The 17713-nt window shown below is 41.4% G+C and overlaps 1 protein-coding gene across 12 annotated transcripts in view; it reads left to right on the forward strand.

Moving 5' to 3' along the window:
- The window catches only part of ENOX1 (ecto-NOX disulfide-thiol exchanger 1), a 509722-nt gene that overhangs the window by 85104 nt on the left and 406905 nt on the right, over positions 1–17713 (forward strand). For 9 of the 12 annotated variants that reach the window (XM_084617813.1, XM_084617817.1, XM_084617814.1 and 6 more), the window contains exon 2: positions 2721–2794. The gene's annotated coding sequence lies outside the window, so the exon portion shown is untranslated. Of the gene's footprint in view, positions 1–2720; positions 2795–5183; positions 5251–17713 lie in introns of all 12 variants that reach the window. The other 3 variants (XM_084617811.1, XM_084617816.1, XM_084617819.1) reach the window with 1 other exon arrangement.

Consider the following 17713-nt stretch of genomic DNA (forward strand, 5'->3'; position numbering starts at 1 on the left):
ACCTATCAGGCTTCATCCTCAAAGGAAACTGCACAACACTTTCAAAAGATGAGCCTAGGAGCTTAAATTCATAACTTTGCTAGACACTAAAAATCATAGGTTTCAGAGTAGCAGCCATGTTAGTCTGTATCCGCAAAAAGAACAGGAGTACTTGTGGCACCTTAGTGACTAACAAATTTATTTGAGAATAAGCTTTCGTGAGCTACAGCTCACTACATTGGATGCATGCAGTGGAAAATACAGTAAGGCAATTTTATATACACAGAGAACATGAAACAACGGGTGTTACCATGCACACTGTAACAAGAGTGATCAGGTAAGATGAGCTATTACCTGCAGAAGAGAAAAAAGACCCTTTTGTAGTGATAATCAAGATGGGCCATTTCCAGCAGTTGACAAGAACGTGTGAGGAACAGTGCGGGGGGGAGGGGGGATAAACATGGGGAAATAGTTTTACTTTGTGTAATGACACATCCACTCCCAGTCTTTACTCAAGCCTAATGTAATGGTGTCCAGTTTGCAAATTAATTCCAATTCAGCAGTCTCTCCTTGGAGTCTGTTTTTGAAGTTGTTTTGCATGATCTTCAAAAAGACACTGGATTTATGCCTTATTACGACAATCTGTAGCCCAGTAACCCCTGTTTTTGGTCCTGTGACTACAGGGATGTTAACGGGCCACTTCACCTTGAATAGTGCCTTAGAATATGTGTTAACTACTGATGATTTAAGGCTGCGAGTCTGTTACAGAGGTCACAGAAATCACAGATTCCGTGACTTTCCATGACCTCTGTGACTTTTGCAGTGGCTGGTTCTGACTCAGGGGCTGCCCGGGCTCAGGGCTAGGGGCAGGGGGTTGGGGGCTGCGGGTGGGTGCTTGCCTCAGGGTGGGGGGCTCCCACTGGCATGGCCCTGCAGGTCCTAGGCGGTGGAGGGGCCGGGGGGGGGCGAAAGGCTCTGCGCCACATGCTACCTGTGCCCGCAGCTGCCATTGGCTTGTGCCCCTCCACTGCCGAGGAGCTGCAGGGACGCGGACCTGGGTAGGGAGCCCTTGCCAGCCCTCCCCCCCCCCAGCACCAGTGGGGTCCCAGGCCACCGGCCTCAGCACCCATGGCGCTTCTGGACTGCCCCCCCCCAGAGCACCGACGGCCCCCGCCCAAGTTTTAGTCACCGGTATTCTTAGTAAAAGTCATGGGCAGGTCATGGGCTATGAATTTTTGTTTACTGCCCATGACCTGTCCATGACTCACTAAAAATACCCATGACTAAATCATAGCCTTACTTATGATAAACTATCTGTTCGAACTTATGTTTAGCTGTGACACTCGGACTACCTTCCCCAGACCTGAGGAAGATCTCTGTGTAGCTCAAAAGCTTCTCTCTCTCTCTCTCACCAACAGAAGTTGGTTTAATAAAAGTTATTACCTCACCCACCTGTCTTTCTAATAGCCTGGGATTGACAGCTACAGCTACACTGCATTTTGCTAATTGTGCTGGCTAGCTAAGAACACATCTGCACAAAGGCCCAGGAGGGATAGGCAAGTTCTTCCACAATACACCAACCAATTCCTAGGGTGGCTCAATTTAGTAAGGCACTAAAAACACTGGATTACCCCCCCAAAACATATGTAACTCCAGTGTCAATGTTGATGCAACTAGATTGGTATGGGGCATGTGCAGCTCTGTAGTGTGGACATTTGGCGGAGGCTTGGCAAGCACATGTGCATATACGTATCAGCCAGGACACACATACACTCTGCAGTGTAGACATACCCTTAGAAATCCTCAAGATAGTGTGGTAGACAAACTGATGGAGCCACCAGATAAGTGTTGGTACCAAATAAGGACCATTCCCACCTCAGTCTGGCACTTGAACTGTTGTCTTTTCTGCTTGCTTTCTTTTTCTATCCCTTTCCATGTCAGTTAAGTCTTTTTTTGTTTGTTTCCCTCTTCTGCCACATCTTACAGTTTTAGCTGTTCAGTCTTTTCTTTTTCTTCTTTCTTTAGTAACTGTATAGTAAAACTAATTTGTTTTGTCAAATGGATTATACACTGCACAGTGCTGATATCTGTATCACTGTGTCAGAATCACCAGGAGAATTTATAGAGACTCTAGCTACTAATTGTGGGTAAGTGCTATGCACATGCACATGCCTGAACATGTGTCTGCTTTAGGGACAGAAATATATAGAGCCAGATTTTGGAATCCGTAGTAGAATTGTCATTTTTAACCTTTCTTTATTGATGCATGGTTCTCTAATTCATGCTGTTGCTCTGCTGCAAATCAAAGGCAGAATGTGGCTCAAATGTATGTCTGTTTGTAGTTTTTTTAATAGATTTTTTATTTTCTGCCATACCACTAGCCATTATACATATTGAATGTGTTGGTTTTAGTCTATCATTACTGATAGTTGTAGTAAAATTACTATTCTGAAACTTGATGTTTGCAGGAACTATCCTGTACTATTTTTGAATTCCCATAAGCAAGCTTACTTAAAAGCTTTATGATACTGTATATGTCTTAAATGTAATATTTAATAGATTATCCTACTTGTCGTCATTCTTTTCTCACACAATATGCATTGCTCTACACATACTGTAAAGGATAATATTTTAAATTTATTTCCAAATGGAAGTTTAGCGGAATGATTTTGCTCTGCTTTTATGCCCAAACTATTTACTTTCAGTGACATATTTTTAATGTCTGTGGTTTTCCTTTGCAGATCTTGGTCACTGAAGGTGAAGCAATCTTTGGATACATGCTTCTACAAACCTGGTGAAGATATACTACAAACAGGTACTGTATAGGATAACTCCAGAGTTGGTCTTACATTATTTGGTTATTGAACTAAGTTTTTATGACTGTTAGTTGTAATATTGCAATTCTTAAATCCTCTGAAAAATCTCAGTTGTCATTAGTGGAGTAATGTGGTAGATCTTCGTATGCTACATTTTCAGTAAGGTGTGTAGTCTTTGTATGGGAAAATAAAGAAATGCATGATGCACACGATTGTTTAGAGAGAACGGCATAGAACTAAATAGATAGTTTAATTTCAAAGTGGGCACAATTGTGGGTGTATATGAGCATCTTGGCAGTGGAGTTAATATACAGCCTTGCGTTTGGGCCTCAATCCTCCAAACACTGACTTAACTTTTCTACTGTAAGTAGTCTCGTTGATTCCAACTGGAATTATTCAAGGTAGAAACATTAAACATATGAGTAAATGTTTGTTGAATCAGGGCTGTAGACGGTGAAATCGTGGCCCGACTGAAGTTAATGACAAATCTCCCACTGATTTCAGTGGGGCCAGGATTTCCCTCAGAATGCCTGTGGGAACTGCACAGGTAGTTTCAAAAATATGTACATTCATATAACTAAGTAATTATTAGATGATTTGGAGTTACTCAATTAGGTCTCAAAAGTTGGGTCACACCTTGTGACTCTTGAAAATGTTGTTGTGCTCCTGGAGATGAAGAATGTGAAATGAGAAGATTTAGAACAGTTTATTCATCCAAAAGGATTTACAGAACTAGATAATCTTTCTATTTTATATCTGAAGAGGAGCAGGGTTTTTCAAAGATACGGATTTGACAAACAAACTTTATTTGATCCTGTATGAGGAGCTTAAAAGATTTAGAGGGGGAAAGGATGAATTGTTCCTATGAAATAAAAACTAGGGTCAGGTCCAGGGTGTAGTAGTCCCCCAGGCAAAGATGGGATTTGGCAGTAACCTGGTTATTCCTTATTAGGCCTGTCTTCACATGAGTAATTGAACATAGGTGAGTCCTTATTTCTTGGGGGGCAGGATTAGGGATGTAAATGGATTAGCAGGCTGAAAACAGAATGTCTGTACTAGCTAAAATAAGGGGAACATCCAGGGAATGATTTACAACAGACAAGATAAGAATGGGTAAAATAAGCCTGGAATGTAAGGTGAGGTAAAGAGTAAGTCGCACATGGACAGGGCGTGCTGTACAGTGATTGGTTTCGGCAGTCCAAGCCCATCCCAAAATGTTTGATGAAATGTATAGTTTCATCTGTAGATTTTAGTGTATTTTTAAAAGCTGGAGAAGTACCATTATCTCTATTTACTGGAGAAAAAATATTATGTTTTAAATTAAAAAGAAGATTTTTTTAATTTAAATTGGATTTTTTATTTAAATTAAATATGTTTGTTTATAAAAATATTTACAATTAAATTGGAAATTTACAATTTATGTTAAGGCCTAAACTTACTATAATCTATTTAAATTATTTAAATTAAACACAAAAATAATATTAAGCAGTACATATTTGGTGCCAAATTCTAAAGAAACACCACTGAACTGGTGGAAGTCACTTGAAATCAGAGTTTGCTGAAGTGCTAAACCAGCTTTTGACAGCAGTAACCTCTTCTGCAGGTACAGAGAGAATAGTTTGTGCATTACAGTGTATTCAACTGATTTTGTTCAGTGATTAGTTTATTCAAAGTTAAGAAACCAGTAGGGACTTGGACAAAAGCAGGAAAGCTTGTTTTTCTTCTTCCAATCTGCAGATAAAATGTAGGTGTGAGAAGATGAGATCTACTAATTCTAAAATCTTGAGGCATATGGTGACCAGAAAAAATCAATTCAATTTGCTAAGCACAGAATAATGGTTTAGATAGATAGATAAATGGTTTAATAACTAAGTTAGTTTTAAATGCATATCATGTTTTGATAAACCTTTTTTTCTTATGTATCCTGCACACTAAAGGTACTTTATTTAATTTAAAAAATAATTAAAATGCTATTTTTGTGCATCTTTAATTGAATGTGAATTTCTGTCTAAAGAGAGCTTGACACAAATTGTAAGTAAAAAATAATCATCTAGTACATAAAATATGCAACATTCACCATTTTCTAACATAATAAAAAATGTAAAAAAATAAGAATCTGAATAAATGCAAGTTCAGCTATCTAATTCCTTAAATAAACGTGTATTATAGTGGTGCAGTAGTGCCACTATCGTTAAGGTTCCATAACAACTTTTATTTAAATCTAGACCTTTCTAAGTCCCATTGTCAGAGTCCTTTGAAATTTGGTGCTCATAAGAAGGGTGCGGTATAGGGATAGTGATTGAAATTTGGGATCATTTGAAGTAGAGGTTGCGGAGATATAAACCCTGAAAAAAAGAGTTGTTTTTGAAAAAAAATTTTTTTTTGCAGAGCTAGAGATAAAACTGTTGATGTGATGCAGGTCAAAATCATCGCAGTCTCTGAAGTTTTACCCAAGGTAGTGTATGACATCCACTAAAGCTTTGGGGGCCCCAATCTGAGCATGGTATGCAAGAACATGTTTGCTTCTTTGCTTGCATAGATGGGTAGTCCAGAAGGATTGTATTGTGCATGCACCAGTAAAGAAAAAAAAAACGTGAGAGGATTTCTATGCAGTCACTTTATACTTGCCTGGTTACTTTGAGGGAATGTGCTAACGCTACTGCCTCTGGTGAACATCCCACCATTGACATTTCTAATCTGTACAACTGTGCAATAAAGATTTAATAATTCATATTGCTTGCCGAAAGTTGTCTCTGTTATAATGTGTTTTCATTTTATGGGGAGGTTTGCTGTGAACACAGCAGAATATTTTTGTTATATCAGGTGGGGAGGAGCCAAAGACAGCACTTGGTGTGTGTGTGGGGGTGAAGGGTGGCAGAACAAGGACAGGGAGCGAGGTTGTGGCTGCAGAGGGGTTGGACAATGAAGATGGGTGGTAGGCAAGCTTTGGACTGGTTGTTAGAGGAAATATCTGTATTGTAAGCCCCTGAGGAGATGGGAAGGGAGGGAGTGGCTACTTGCCGAACTCAGGGTAGGTTAATGTGGTGTTTTCAAAGACACTGCCATATTTCCAACATGTGGATACGGGGTGATTCCCAGATCATGAGGTTGCAAATGTTTGCAGGAGAACAATGGGTACAGCGTTCCATGGGGACTGCTAACTGCAGGCTGATTTGGGAAGAGAGAGGTTGCCTGCGATGGCATCATATTTTACCCACTCTGCAGCATTTACGTGGTGCCATAGGAAGTTGTGATCTACTGGACATTGTGTGATTCACTTGGGCAGAAATGATCTGGGACTTATTCCTGGTGTACACGTCAAACTATGTCTGAGAGCATATTTGGACTGCATCAGAGATTTGTGTCCAAGAGCAGTGATGGCTTTCTCTGACTTGTCTGAGCATCTACATAATTACCTCAGTGACAATATGAAAGCTATTAATAAGTTCTGGAAGAACATTTTTGGGGAAATTTGAGGGTTCATGGTGTCACAGTTCAGGGCCACTGCACTTTCCTTCCCCCTCCCTGGTCCAGCGAGGGCACCCACTCTTGTGCAGAGAAATGAGCCTCTCCCTCCTGACCAGGGTATTTCCAGGCTTCACAATTCTCTGCCTACGCTGTGAATTCCCCAGCAAGTCAGACTGCCTAAGTAGGCCTGCTTTCCTTTCTTCTCAGATGCTATAAGTAGTGTCATTGCCCATGGATTAAGGTTACCACTCAGCTTTTTCTAAGCAAGCACATTTATTCTTAAGGGACAAGCTTTACAGAGAAAATATGTTAAAACAATAAAAGAACCTACAGGCATGTTAATTTTACCAGAGATCATCCACCATCTCTCTCCACAAGGGCTTTGGTAGGTGTCAGTCCTTCCTTAAGGATTGGTGCCTGCCCTTTGGACAGAAAGTCCTTTCCATTTGCTGGATCAGAATGAAGGCCCAGAGTCAGTTTAAACTCTGGCTATTTATCCAAAAGTCCTTTCTGTGTCTGTTGGTCTTTGGAGAATCCAGTTTTGTGGTGTTTAGATGTTGCTTGTAATTATTAGAATTGGGAGCACTGGCTGTTAGGAGTCTGAAAGGACAGGAAACAGGAAGTAGGGGGAGGAGTTGAGAGGCAGGGAGAAAGCTACAGAAGGTGCAGCAGCAGCTTGGTAAAGAGGTTTCCACTTTGAAAATAGAGTCCTGTTGAAGCTTGTTAGTACCTTGCCTGGTTGATACAACATTTTGGCGATGAGGATGGATCTTCTGCCTCTGAACCCATCTGCACCCTTTTTGCAAAGCCCAGGTGAGCCTCCAATTGCTTTTACTACCTGGATCCATATGTTTGAGACTTATCTGCCTGCAATCAGTGCTACAGAGATTTCTGAAGTAAGAAAGCATGCTCTGCTAATCCACTGCCTTGGAGCAGAAGAGCAGCATATATTTTACACTTTTCCCCTTGCAGATGATATTTATGAGACTGCACTCACTGCATTAAAGAATTTTTTTGTGCCAAAAGTGAATGTAGTAGCAAATCGCTACAGATTTCGCCAGCGTGAGCAGAAACCAGGGGAAACTATATGCAGTATATTGCTTCCCTGAGGAGTCTGATTGTAATTTGTGACTTTGGGAATATGGCACATGAGATGATTAGAGACCAGTTCATCGAGAAAACAACCATGCTTCATGTAAGAGAATGCTTACTTCTAGAACCACAACTTACACTAGAAAAAAGCAATAACCATTGCTACTCAGATTGAGTCAGCTAGAGCTGAAGCCAAAATAATGAGCATGGATACAGGAGGCACAGACCAGGCTGTGACTCCTTTGCAGAAAAGTTCACTACCACTGCAGACTCACAATTGCAAAAGGAAAACTAATGAAAAACCACTGAATCAGCAAATTCAAAATACAGTAAAAGCATGTTTTCGCTGTGGATCCCCACAACACCTTGCAAGCTACACAGGATGTCCAGCAAAAGTAGCTCAGTGCAATCATTGCAAAAAGATTGGACGTTTTGCTAAAGTATGTCGCAGTAGCCAGTTCAATCAACAGGTGCATGCAGTTACAATACCAGATGTTACTGTGCTGAGTGTGGACAAAATCACTACTGCACATATTCCAGAACAGATAAAGTGCACTGTAAACATTTCTGCCATACCCTCAGGCAAACCACACTCTATTCAGCTAATGTTGGACACTGGCTCAGCAGTATCTATACTACCTGATTCCATCTATCTGCATTACTTTAAAGATGTGCCTCTTACTGAACCCAAACTTCACTTGGTGTGCTATTTGAAAAACCATATTCCAGTACACATGGCTGCCTGCCAGTAATAGTTACTTTTGGTGATTGCTGTGTAACTGCAGAGTTCTGCATTGTCCACAACGGCACTCCTATCCTTGGCAGAGATTTATTGGCTGCTTTAAATCTCAGGGTAGTTAATGGACGAATTGATCTTCCTCAGCAAAGCACTCTTGTGGTACACACACCAGTTTCAGCTGGGACCCAACACCAAGTTGAGGAGAAACTCGGTTGTGCTTATGGGTTTCTGCATAAAGTTAAAATGCGGAATAATGTGGTGCCTGTACGACAGAAGTTACGGCGCTTACCATTTTCAATCAGGGAAGCTATTTCAGAGGAACTTAGAAAACTTGTTCAAAAGGACATTATTAAAGAGATCGACTCCTCGGAATGGGTTTCACCTATAGTAATGTCACAGAAGAAGGGTGGAGGCATTCGCTTTTGTGTGGACTTAAGGGAGCCAAATAAAGCTATTGTGATTGACAGCCATCTTCTTCCTCACATAGAAGAAGTATTTGCAGAACTCCACGGAGCAAAGATGTCTTCTATTCTCGATTTGCAGAATGCATACCACCAGGTTATGTTGCATGAAGATGATAGAGACCTCACAGCATTTATTACACATGAGAGACTATTTCATTTTAAACGTGTTCCATACGGTCTCGCATCTGCCCCAAGTGCCTTTCAAAAAATGATGTAATTGATTCTGAAGATTCAACATGGAGTTCAGTGCTATCTGGATGATATTATCATGTTTGGAAATACTTCTGAGGAGCATGACAATAACCTGCAGTCTGTACTAAACTGCATCAGCACAGCAGGCCTCCGGCTCAATAGGTCCAAATGCAAATTTAGACAAACTGAACTCTCCTTTCTGGGGCATACAATTTCACAGTCTGGACTAAAACCTGATCCAGATCATATCCTGGCAATTTCAAATGCTCCTCCTCCAACAGATTTTCAAACCTTACGTTCCTTCTTGGGTCTTACCTCCTGGTATGCAAAATTCATTCCCAATTAGGCTTCTGTCATTGAACCATTACGGGTTACTACCGAGAAGTTCTACCTTAGCATGGACAATAGATGCACAAGCTAGTTTGGAAACGGTGAAAGACTGGATTGTACATAGTCCAGTACTTGCACTATTCAGTCCTGCATTGCCCACAATTGTAACTACTGATGCTTCTGATTATGGATTTGGGGCTGTTCTCACACAACTGCATGAGGACAACACAGAGAGGACTGTTGCATTTGCTTCAAGGACACTAAGTAATGCTGAGAGAAAATATTCTACAGTTGAAAAAGAAGCACTTGCTTGTGTCTGGGCTACTGAAAAATGGAGAACTTACCTGTGGGGCCGCATGTTCAAGTTGTGCCAGACCGCAACCCTTTGACGATGTTGCTCGCAACGAAAGGACTGGGAAGAGCAGGATACCGTATTGCTCGATGGTCTGCAAGACTACTCTCTTTCAATTATGAACTGGAATATAAGCCTGAAAACCAAAATGTGGTCGCTGATTGCCTTTCTCGCCTGCCTTTGCCTTCACCAGATGGTCCACCGGAGATTGAGGATGTAGTGGCTGCGCTTATTACAAGCACTCTCACTGCAGTTACAATAGAACAATTTCAGGCTGCTTGTTCAGGGTGTCCAATTCAACAAAAACTACAAAATTTCTGCCAAAGAGATGGCCCAGTCAGCTGAAAACCTTGACCCAGTTTTGCTGCCTTATTTTAGAGTTCAGGATGAACTTTCTTTGTTTGATGGCTGTGTGCTATGAGGTACACACCGGCTCCTTGTGCCAGAAGAATGACAGTCAAAACTCATACACCTGGCACACGATACTCATCAAGGAATTGTCCGAACCAAACAACGACTACGGGATCTGTACTGGTGGCCAGGGATGGACTCTCAAACTGAAGCACTGATAAAATCCTGTGTCACTTGCCAAATGCATGATAAGACAGCAGTGACATGTACCCCTCCGTTACAGCCTGTTCATCTTCCTGAATCTGCATGGGGAAAAGTGGTGACTGACATTGTAGGACCCTTTGATACTGCTCCAATTGACTGACGTTATGCCATTACTTTAATAGACTATTTCAGTAAATGGCCTGAGGTAGCATTTACATCGCAAATCTCTTCTGCTACAGTAATTAAGTTCCTCTCTTCAGTTTTTAGCAGGGAAGGTAACCCCAAATAACTGGTTTCAGATAATGGTAGTCAATTTACTTCCCTAGAGTTTGAAACTTTTCTAGCACAGAGGAACATTTTACACGGAATGTCATCCCTATATTACCCTCAAGCCAATGGGGAAATAGAATGGTTTAACAGAAGTTTGAAAGAGAGTTTGCAAACGGCTAAACTAGACGGGCGATTGTGGATACCCTTCACTACTGATTTCTTGCAAGCATACCGGGCTACATGACATGCCACAACGCAAAGATCACCTGCAGAGTTACTGCATGGGAAACAGATGAATACTAAACTGAACATTGCTGGATTGTTAAAGGCACGACCTGATGCCCCGAACGAGGATGATGTGAGAAAAACTGCTGAACAGAACCAAGCAAAGTCTAAGGCTTTCACAGATAAGCAGTGGGGTGCTAAGGAACCAGAGTTTGAGTGTGATTCCTTCGTTAGAATATGAAATCCTAGAATTTTATGCAAAGGGGACCATAAATTCACAGCTCCTCTTAAAATCATAGAGAAGAAGGGACCTTACACCTATCGACTTTCTGATGGGCAGGTATGGAATGCTTCTTATCTTGCACCTGCCTATGCACCAAGAGGAGATTATGCCAACACCCAGTCTGCATTGGATGACTTTACTGTAGGACCAACACAACAAGACATTGCACTGGAACCGGGGTTTGAGGGACGGCCTGTCAGACCCAGACGACCACCTGTCTGGACTAGAGACTATCTTATGTAGTATCTACAGTGTTTTCAGTGTAATATTTCTGCCAACTGTATAGTGTCTTGTTTCATATTTGTTCCTGTGGTTAGAACAAGAATGTTTATTTTAATTGGGAGAGTTTCTTAAGAGAGGAGGGAATGTGGTGTTTAGATGTTGCTTGTAATTATTAGAATTGGGAGCACTGGCTGTTGGGAGTCTGAAAGGACAGGAAACAGGAAGTAGGGGGGAGGAGTTGAGAGGCAGGGAGAAAGCTACAGAGGGTGCAGCAGCAGCTTGGTAAAGAGGTTTCCACTTTGAAAATGAAGTCCTGTTGAAGCTTATTAGTACCTTGCCTGGTTGATACAAGAAATTTGAAACAGGATAGTTTGAAGCTTGCCAAGGAGGTGATACCTCTTTGGAGGTTTTACAACCTGAGTGAATTTGCCTAAGCCAAGCCACTCCACCCCAACCCCCACCCCCTCGTTCTTAGACCCTGGAGAGGCTGTGGTTACCACCCTCCCGCAGGGAATTACACACAATCCCTGGATTGTATTGCATTCTGGAGGTACACGTGCGGCTCTTCCCCTTACTCACACACATCAGAATCTGCAAACATACATCTCCTCCTGTAATCATGGCTCTGTCACACACCTCCAAGTAATCCATGCATGTCGCAGGCCCAACTCCTGCCTTCACTATTTAGTGTAAGTACACCTAATACACTGACTGCACCTGGAGTGTATATAAATAATTCCCATTGGTTACTGCCAGTTGCAGGAGGACAGAGGGAAGATGATGTGGGCAATTGATTCCTTTTTTTTTTCCTTTTTGTCCTTTTAGTGTTAGACGGAATCCTCTGGGTGAGAGTGAATGCAGTGGGGTCAGGGGTAAAAGGAGGTAGAGAGCCTGTACATTTCAGCAACTGTGGGGTTGACAAAGGAAAGTCCTGCACTTAGGAAGGAAGAATCCCATGCACTGCTGCAGGTTGGGGACTGACTGGCTAAGCAGCAGTTCTGCAGAAAAGGCCCTGGGGATTACAGTGGATAAGAAGCTGGATATGAGTCTGCAGTGTGCCCTCGTTGCCAAGAAGGCTAACAGCATATTGGGCTATATTACTAGGAGCATTGCCAGCAGATCGAGGGAAGTGATTATTCCCCTCTATTCGGCACTGGTGAGGCCACACGTGGAGTATTGCATCCAGTTTTGGTCCCCCGACTACAGAAGGGATGTGGACAAATTGGAGAGAGTCCAGCGGAGGGCAATGAAAATGATTAGGGCCCGGGGCACATGACTTACAAGGAGAGGCTGAGGGAACTGGGGTTATTTAGTCTGCAGAAGAGAAGAGTGAGGGGGAATTTGGTAGCAGCCTTCAACTCCCTGAAGGGGGGTTCCAAAGAGGATGGAGCTCGGCTGTTCTCAGTGGTGGCAGATGACAGAACAAGAAGCAATGATTTCAAGTTGCAGTGGGGGAGGTCTAGGTTGGATATTAGGAAGCACTATTTTATTAGGAGGGTGGTGAAGCACTGGAATGGGTTACCTAGGGAGGTGGTGGAATCTCTATCCTTAGAGGTTTTTAAGGCCCAGCTTGACAAAGCTTAGCTGGGATGATTTAGCTGGGGTTGGTCCTGCTTTGAGCAGGGGATTGGACAAGATGACCTCCTGAGGTCTCTTCCAACCCTAATATTCTATGATTCTATGAAAGGTATGTGTGTGAATGGGGGTTAATGGGGCGTTGCTGAAAGAGGACAGAGTTAAGGTTGCATGGACAACTTTAACTGCACATTTGCTGGTTTTCAGAAGCTTGTTTTGCTCAACTCAGTGTTCTGCAAAGGTATGACATACCACGAAGCACCTTAAGTCTGCATTAGCATAGTTTTTTGCCATAGAATAGATATAGTGTACCCTTTTGGTTTGCAAAAAGAAGCACCATATTTAGTGTAAAAAGTTTATTTGGTTGCACATCAATGTGTTTTAATGCTTACCAACTAATGAGAATCAACCTTTCTTTAGGAAAAAAACAAAAAGTACAAATACAGATCATGAGTAAAATCGATGATTTAAATCAAGGTTTTCTGTTTGCTGATTTAAAGCATGATTAAAGTTGGTGATTTAAATCTGTTTGATTTTAATTCATACACCCTGATGAAGGGGGAACCTCAGAGAGAGAGAGGTCAAGTGTCTTGTCCAGGGTGATACAGCGAGACAATTTCAGAGCCAGCAAAAGACTCTCAGTCCTTTGCTGCCAGAATTCTAGCTGTAATGCAGCTGGTACAAGAGATCCTGAAATGCCAATTTTTCTGATTGTGTCTCCCTCATACTTCCAGCCTCTTTTCGCTTCTTTCCTATCCTTATTTCTCTCCTTTTGATCCGTTCCATCTTCATTTCATTTTGTGCTTTTGTTCTATAATTTGTTTTTCTTCCCTGTTTATTTTGCCTTTTCACATCTTTAGTGTTTTCCTTGCCTTTTTAATTCATTTTGGGTCTCGGGGGGGGGGGGGGTGTCAGCAGGAATAGTGTGTTATACATGGGAGGGGTTGCGGGTTACAGATGGAAATTCACTAGACCCAATTTCCTTTTTAATATCTGCTCTTCATGGAGCCTGCTCTAAAAGGAAACTTGCAGGCATTCTTGTAAGTTTCCCTTTGCATTCAGCTCTGTTGGGTGTCCCCTTTGACTTGGTGCCTTAGGGACACCTGCTTTGCAGTTTATGTCTAAACCTAACTGGAATAAGAACAAACTTGAACCTTATCCTATTCCTAAATAGAACTTAAACCTTTATTATATGACCCAAATTCTCCTTCCTTAGAGGAATTTAAATTCTATACAGTGATCCTAGCGTTGTCTCTAATGTGAACCGTACTTAGGTATGTACAAGCAGAAACATGCTAATGGGGGCTGCTACTTTGTCTGGACTATGTTTTGTTTTGCCTTGTGTGTCTGTGTCTGTGCTGGGGCTGTAGCAGAACTCCTGGAGCAGTATTAGTAGCTCTGACCTAGAAGTTCCAGTTGTTAGTAGGGGAACAGGCAGCTGGGGTTCATCTGTGGGGGCAAAATGGCCTTTTCCTGTCTTCGTTTCACCCACCAATGCCCTTTCCCAAAATGAGGTGAGTTGCTCTCCTTTTCTTACTGTGCTGTGCGTTACTCAGTTACTGCAAATTATGCTTTGTTAAGTTTTACAGAGATACAATGTGCCAGAAGTAAAGCACTAGGCAGTGTATGACTTCTTTGGCTTAGTTAATTTCCCATTGCTCCTGGGAACTACTGACTGCATGCACACAGCTGTTTGGGCACCACCCAGTGACAAAACGATTCTTCACAAATAGCAAGCCCTATAAAGCCATCAGCATTCAGGCTATAGTGTATGGGATGCCAAGCACTGATGAGGCAGCCAAATTCTCTGGATCCTGTCATTTTGCCCAAGATTCCAGGAAGGAATGATTACATATCTGCACACATTCTTTGACAATCTACCAGGCATAGAGTATTTGTAAACATAACCTCCAATGGAAAAATGGATTTGTATGATTTTGTTTTTTTTAAACTAACGGGTTGTGCAAAAGTGCATTCCCATCTGACTCTTTGTCTGAAGTACTTTAAAAGTGAATGGGATGCACTTTAGTGTTTATGGCACATACGTTTGTCAGGAACATGAAAGAAAAAGTAAAAGATATTGTGTCAAATTGACCTCAGTTTATGTCAGCAGAGTCTTGGTGGAGTGCCCTGATGGCAAACTCTTTTGCAAGGAGAAAAGAAGTACTTGTGGCACCTTAGAGACTAACAAATTTATTTGAGCATAAGCTTTCGTGAGCTACAGCTCACTTCATCGGATGCATACTGTGGAAAATACAGTGGGGAGATTTATATACACAGAGAGCATGAAACAATGGCTGTTACCATACAGACTGTAAGGAGAGTGATCAGGTAAGGTGAACTATTACCAGCAGGAGAGCGGGGGTGGGGAGGAGGGGAAACCTTCTGTAGTGATAATCAAGGTGGGCCATTTCCAGCAGTTGACAAGAACATCTGAGGAAATGTGTCTTTTGCAAGGGTTCAGGTTATGGTGGCAGGGAGTGGCTGCAACTTCTAGTTGATAGAGGAGGGTGGGTGTGATCAGCCAATTCAGTTCTAAATTGCCAGCTCAGACTTTTTGAAAAGGGGCATAGCCAGTTTAGTCAGGGAATGCCCCAATTCAGCAGTTTCCCTCAGAGGTTCCTATTGGCAGAGTTCTGGCAGAAATAAAAGCATCCCCACTTGTTGGAAATTGAATACAGGGTGATGATGCCTTCCCTTCTCATTGGCCATGGAAGACTTAGCTGGCATAAGACGGTGTACTTGGTCTGTTGTATTTTGAAATTAGCTAGCAAGAGACTGAAGTTTAATGCATGGAACACTTGTTTGTTTAAATCAAATATAGACCAGGAAATGCCTCGTTTGTTCATAGATGCACTCGTTACCAAGGAAAGTGTGTTGTCAGCCTTAGTGGGCACTTGCAGTGTTAAATTGCTAAAAATTATTAAATGAAGAATCTGGTCATTTTTAGGGGGGAAATCTGTGTTTCATCTATGGAAGCTTGTGCAAAACATCAGAAGAGTTGAAAATTTGGCTCTTATACTGTACCTAAATCTGAAATATTAAACACAAAACTGGTGTTAAATTGTGACCAATTGACAGAAGCGAGGAAATTTAAGCTTAGGACTGACATTTGGTTGGCTCAGGGACTCAGATGAAGTGTAGGTTTAGGCAGCTTTTCAAAGAGCATATTAATGTCCTCAGCTGAGTGAGACTACTTGCTACTTCGTAATTTTTTGTAATCTGTCCTCAGTTTTCTGAGTGAAGTCTAACCTGTCGTCACAAGGCTGAATCCTGAGCCCTGCTCTGGCCATTTTGCACTCTCCAGTGGGGCATGCTGGTCAGAAAAATGGCAGATCTTCCTGGGTAGCATATATAAAATCTGCGTAGCTGATTCCTACACCACTTCCAGCCCCTTCTTGGCCTCTGGAGTAAGGCAGTCCTGGGGGTGGGGAGAATGAGAGATGGCCAAAACGTAGTACCATAGTTTGTGCACTAGCTGATTGGGGCCATGTCCAACCAGATATTGTTTAGAACAAACTTGAGGCTGCTGTAGTCTACAACAGGGGCTGAAACAGACCCCAGCCAGCCCAATAATAGGGAAGCTGAAAACAGCTTCTTTGTTCCCTCCTATCCAGATGTACCAAGCTCTTATCTTGAGTCCTGATCCAAACAACTCCCTTTCACTTCAGTGGGCTTTGAACAAGGCTCCTGGGGATTGAGGCAATACTGTATTTTAGTAATGCCAATGGGCAGTAGTAGTTTTGAAAGTTTGTTTAGATAAAGCATCAGTTTCTGCAGTTTTCCCATGATTTGTAATTTACCTTTTGTTTTCTAAAATAGGTAACAGTTCTTTATTTTCTATCAGAGAGTATATTTCTGCTGTGATGTACCCTATATTTAACAAAGTTGTGCAAAAATATTACCTGTTGACAATTTTATTTATCTTATGTTGTACTTTTTGGATTAGGTATTGCAAATATTTGTCTCTGTTAGCAATGCTAGAAAGTGTGTTTAGAGTGGATGATTACAAGCTGCAATGCTTTGTTTAGTAATTCAAGTCTGAAGCAATTCTTCCCTATGATTCACAGGAACAATTGTGGGAGAGTCACAGTGTGAAATACGCCATATTTTATCAAGTAACGTACTATACTATAAATTGAAGATGTCAGTACTGCATTACACAACTGTCAGACTTTAAATTAGAGCACTAAATAGGAACTTTGAAATTGTCTTGGTTAATATTTCTTACCATTTATAGTTCTAGTGAAACCAAACACAGATTTCATTTTGAACTAAAAAAGTAAAGGAAAATGAGCATAGTCCTTCTACTTCTGTAACTTGATTATTAAGGTGCGTGTATATTGTAAATGTACAGTACCATCGTGGTGCAAATGAATTTGGATCACCTAGTAAAATCCAGATAACTGGATTATTATGTAACTTCACCAATCATAAATGTTTCTCAATGACAATCTCTCATCCTGTAAACAGTTACTGTGTGTCATGCATACATGCATGCACGGTGGTGCATGTAATGCAATATATTTACACACTTAATATAGATAATGAAAGGCTTCTTACATGACAATTCAAGGAACTGATTCAAAGTAGTCGCTTAACAGGTGTGATTGTCTGCTAATTCTATTGCACCTTTGTACTCTGCGTTTTTGGGGATTTTTGGGGCTGTCTCTTAAAATAGAGTGTAAGTATACATACTCATACTCTACATACTTTCTATATAGATATTGATCTTACACTCTTTATATATTCTGGCCCCAATGTATCACAGTGATATATGTTGATATTTTATTCATTATGTTATGATTGGATCCATATTATTCTAGCCACTGTGGTTAACATAGGACATGAGTAACACATTGTTTTGTGTGAAGACATGTTACTAACCATAGGGTGCCATAAATTGGTCACTGGCAGTAAAAGTCACTTTGATGATGACGAACCATGGCTAATGTCAACTTTTTGAAAAGGTTACTCTTTCTGCCCTTGAAAACTGCCTCTTGCAGAAGCTAAGTTGAAAATGTAAATATGATGTGATTTGTTTATTGTAATGTGATTTAATTAGGCCACTACCTGGAGGCAAAGAAAAATTAGACAATTAAGAACATTTCAGAATGGAACCACTTTCTTGAGAAATTCTCTATCTGTAGA

This window comes from Lepidochelys olivacea (genome assembly GCF_965140295.1).
Source record: "Lepidochelys olivacea isolate rLepOli2 genome assembly, chromosome: 1".
Taxonomy (NCBI): domain Eukaryota; kingdom Metazoa; phylum Chordata; order Testudines; family Cheloniidae; genus Lepidochelys; species Lepidochelys olivacea.